Below are 4,442 nucleotides of genomic sequence, written 5' to 3'. Positions count from 1 at the left end.
TTCTCTCTCTTCTCTTCTCCTTCTTCTTTCTTTCTCTTCTTCTTCTCTCTATTCTCTCTATTCTCTCTCTTTCTCTCTCTCTCTCTCTCTTCTCTCTCTCTCTCTCTCTTTCTCTCTCTCTCTCTCTCTCTCTCTCTCTCTCTCTCTCTCTCTCTCTCTCTCTCTCTCTCTCTCTCTCTCTCTCTCTCTCTCTCTCTCTCTCTCACGTGTCTGCTCTGGAAATGAGTTGTAATACTATTTACAAGATGAATTAACTCAAGCCGATACGGTTAAATATAGGTTGTGGTCGGTTTGTGGTTGAGAACCTGTGAGCGATATCACTGAGAGACAGAGAGGGAGAGGGGAAGAGGGAGAGGAAGAGGAAGAGGGAGAGGGAGAGAGGAAGAGAGAGAGAGGGGGAGAGGAGAGGAGAGGAAAAGAGGGAGTCAAAGGGAGGGGTATGATAAGGAGCAGGAAGAGGAGTAGCAGCAGTAGCAGAGAGGCAGGGGGAGTAGTAGGTAGGACCAGTTGATGAATAGAGGGAGAGAGAGAAAAAGGAAAGGGTGATACATGAATAGTTTAAGGAATCATAGATGTGTTATCTATTTAGCTTGTAGGGAACGTATAAAACATCTCTTCGTAATTAAAGATCACGAAATTGAAGAAGGAGAAACGAGAAACAGACGATGGGCCAAGGACGGCGAGCGAGCAGAGCGCGACAGCCTAAGGCCTGATTTCACGCACTTGAAGACAAATTATAAAATTCATTTCTTAATTATCATCATCTCCGGCTGATCGTTTACACTTCCTGGTTTGCGCGAAGCCATTGCTGCGCCGAAGCGATAATAGTTCTGTTATTTGTTCTTGTCACGGGGAATGGGATACCGAAGCCGGTGGTGCGTGAATTCGCAGCCATGTGATATATGTGTATGTGTGTGTGTATGTGTGTGTGTGTGTGTGTGTGTGTGTGTGTGTGTGTGTATATAGATATATAAATGTATATATATGCATAATGTATTTAATTATATGCATATATATAATGTATATATATATATATATATATATATATATATATATATATATATATATATATATATATGTCCGGGGTTTCGTGTAAATTTTAGGATTTTCTTAAGTCTTGTTCACCCCCTTATGTTCTTTTATGATCCTTTGAGTATGGTCAATCGAGGAAAAAAGAAAGATATATATTCAACAGTTTGTTCACTATATTACACAAAAAAAAAATACACATAGATACACAAAACGAAAGTAGAACTTTCAGAAGAACAAGCAGCATTATTCCTTAATTATACATAATGAAAATACACGGTTTCGGATCCATAGCTTCTTGAGAAGGTACTGAGATTGGAAATAGGGCACTCAGTATGGACCTGCTTCCACGAACACATGCGCTCTGCAGAATTCGGTGTTAGGTGGCTTACATCCGCATGAGGCAAGAGTGTCCCGATAAAGGCAATTCGTGGCTGTGTAAGACAATGCTAAATCGTTCATGGAGACTGAAAAAAAGAAATTTATATAAAAGTATTATCACTTAACACATACCCTTTACTATGGGTAATTTTAGAGTCAACCTTTTTTCAATAGAATTCTAGAGAGCATAAGTAATTTACTTACATGAAGTGAGCAGGTGTAGAGATCGGAGCCAAGTGGCAGGTCGTGCTGTCGTGGTCGCCGACGTCACTTTTGTTTCGGGTTCGTGAACCGTCGACGAGGATAAGCAAATGGCTCGACCACCCAAATCCTCTCACACACAATCACTCATTAGCATATTTACATCGTGAAACCATCACTAACCCTTTACAATATATATATATATATATTACATATATGCATATATATAATATATATATATATATATATATATATATATATATATATATATATATATATATATATATATGTGTGTGTGTGTGTGTGTGTGTGTGTGTGTGTGTGTGTGTGTGTGTGTGTGTGTGTGTGTGTGTGTGTGTGTGTGTGTGTGTGTGTGTGTGTGTTCATTCATACATAATTGCATATACCCATACCCATACATGTACATGTATGGGTATGTGTGCCTGTGCGTTTTCTTGTGGTTTCATTTTCCTGTTTTTTTATTTCCACTTTTTTATATTCTACTTCGCAGTTAACAATCGCAATTAGCATTTGCGTATATGAATAATGGTCAAGGCATTTTAATATATTCATTAATATTGCAATAAATAATGTTGATCCTATCTCGGATGGTTTAGTTTAAATGATATACAAGAATTACATGGTAGCGGTGTCGGCAATAATGTTTAATAGCTGTAATCATTATCATTACCATAAAGAAGAGAATAGGGTCATGTTTGTGTAATTCGTGTAATGTGTTTTGATCAAGTGATTATGGTAATACAAAGTACATTTTCATACCGAATGAAATGGACATGGAAATGATAGTGGAGAGAGAATTTCTTTTTCTTCCACGAGTAAAGTGACGGGATAAATAATGCTCGGAGGCTCGTGAAACTGGTCACCTGGCAGCGCGAACAGCCTTGGGGTTCATTAGCAAGGCGCGCGGACTGTTACTGCCGGAAGTTGTATAATGAGTGAGTTAGCGTCTTGGCGGCGTCTGTGGGGCGACGAGCGTGTTGATTGCCTCGTGGACATGTGTTGACGGATTAGATCGGACTTCTGTTCCTTCTTGTTATTGGTGCCGATGACGCTGTGGGTGCTTGTACTGTTATAGTGATCGTATCGTTCACCATTAATGTTGTTCTTATTAGTATTGTTCTTGTCGTTATTATTATTATTGGTATTAATGTAATAATAATTATTATTATTATTGTTATTATTATTATTGATATAGATATTAATAGTACTTGTACAAGCAATGATTATAACTGTTGCTGCTATTAGAACACCTAAGGCAGCATCAGCTGTTTCAGTAGTTTGACCTTTTTTCTTACACACATTTTTTCCTCATTTCAGGTAAGCTTGTTCTTCCTGTTTCGCTAGCATTGCCCGTGTCAGCAACGTCTCAAGGTAAGTGACCAAGCCCTGAGGCGATAGTGAAACAGATCCCCCCTGATGTGTTCCCGCGAAATTAGCGGTAAGTCGAAGGCTTAAGCCACGCCCTATGGAGGCGGAGATACAGGGATGGAGTGGAAGGGCGATGGAAGGGGGTGGAGTGGGAGGGGGAGGGTGGAGGGCGTGGAGGCGTGTGGAGGGAGGGGAGAGAAAGGAGGGACGTAGAGAGAGGGGAGGAGTGAAGAAAGGAACAGGGAACCACTGTGGGCGGCCATGAAACTACCGCACGTGACGGGAGGGCGTTGGTATGGGCGTGGGCGATTGTGGAATGGGATGCGGGAGGTGGGGGCGGGGAAAGAGGGGGATATACTCGTGTACGTGAGGTGGAGGTCGTGGACTAGGGGGGGGCGTTTGTAGTACGATGTTGTGGTCGTGTCAGAGTGCCATAAACTAGTTTTATTGTAAAAGGGCTGAGATTGTACGTGGCTGGATGACGAGATGCGTGTTTTTGTGATATTTTGCAATCGTTTTTATTCCTATTGGTTGCTGGCAGGTGCGATATGTTTTTTCCCCGTCTGGGTTTCTGTTCTCATTATTTCTTTCTCATTTTCTTTCTTCCTCTCCATAATTTCTTTCTCCACATCCCTCTCTCGCTCTCTCCCCACCCTCCTCTTCTCTTTTTGTCCTGTCTGCTTGTCTCCGCTCCTTTCTCTCCCTCTCGCTCTCCTCTCTTTTTCCACTGTTACTTCTCTTTTACCTTTTTAATGCCTCCCTTTTCTCCCGTCTCCTCCCCCTCCCTCCGGTCTTCCGTCCACCGAATCACCCCAACGATGATAACGTGATTTGGCGATGCTGTGGACAGCGAGTTCCAGCTCTAATGGCAACAGACGGACGTTCATTCAAGTTCATTTTTACTTACCCAAAAAGCGACCGCCTAGTGTTCGCGAATTCTCGGCTCTTTGGTAACAGTATCGTGTTTTGCGCGGGAATCCTCGTATTACGCAGCTGTTGGGATAACCTCGTCGAGTCAGCAGGCTTTTTCCCCTTGCAAGAAAAATGTTGCAGTGATTTATGTCATTAGCATAGTTCTGCCTATGACTTCGCTCGCTGTGCCCATTCCCAGGTGTGTGCCCGCGCGTGAATTACTGCAGCCTAACTCAATGAAGAAGTTGGAGTTTGCAGTAGGTTTTCTCTTTTTTTAATCTGCTCTGGACTTTCTCCCCCCCCCCCCTCTCTCTCTCTCTCTCTCTCTCTCTCTCTCTCTCTCTCTCTCTCTCTCTCTCTCTCTCTCTCTCTCTCTCTCTCTCTCTCTCTCTCTCTCTCTCTCTCTCTCTCTCTCTCTCTCTCTCTCTCGCACTCACTCATTCACTCACCCACGAGTGAGTGAGTGACACACACACACACACACACACACACACACACACACACACACACACACACACACACACACACAC

General features: G+C 42.7%; 1 long non-coding RNA gene across 1 annotated transcript; it reads right to left on the bottom strand.

Moving 5' to 3' along the window:
• Nucleotides 1-1,267: 1,267 nt before the first annotated feature.
• On the bottom strand, nucleotides 1,268-1,764 carry LOC119575375. The gene is made up of 2 exons (XR_005228976.1): nucleotides 1,615-1,764; nucleotides 1,268-1,496 (listed from the first exon to the last, which is right to left on the bottom strand). It is a non-coding gene; the product is annotated as an uncharacterized LOC119575375 (long non-coding RNA).
• Between the last annotated feature and the right edge of the window lie 2,678 nt (nucleotides 1,765-4,442).

Source organism: Penaeus monodon, chromosome 7 (assembly GCF_015228065.2).
Source record: "Penaeus monodon isolate SGIC_2016 chromosome 7, NSTDA_Pmon_1, whole genome shotgun sequence".
NCBI classification, from domain to species: Eukaryota; Metazoa; Arthropoda; class Malacostraca; order Decapoda; family Penaeidae; genus Penaeus; species Penaeus monodon.
This window is presented reverse-complemented; position numbering and strand designations above follow the sequence as displayed.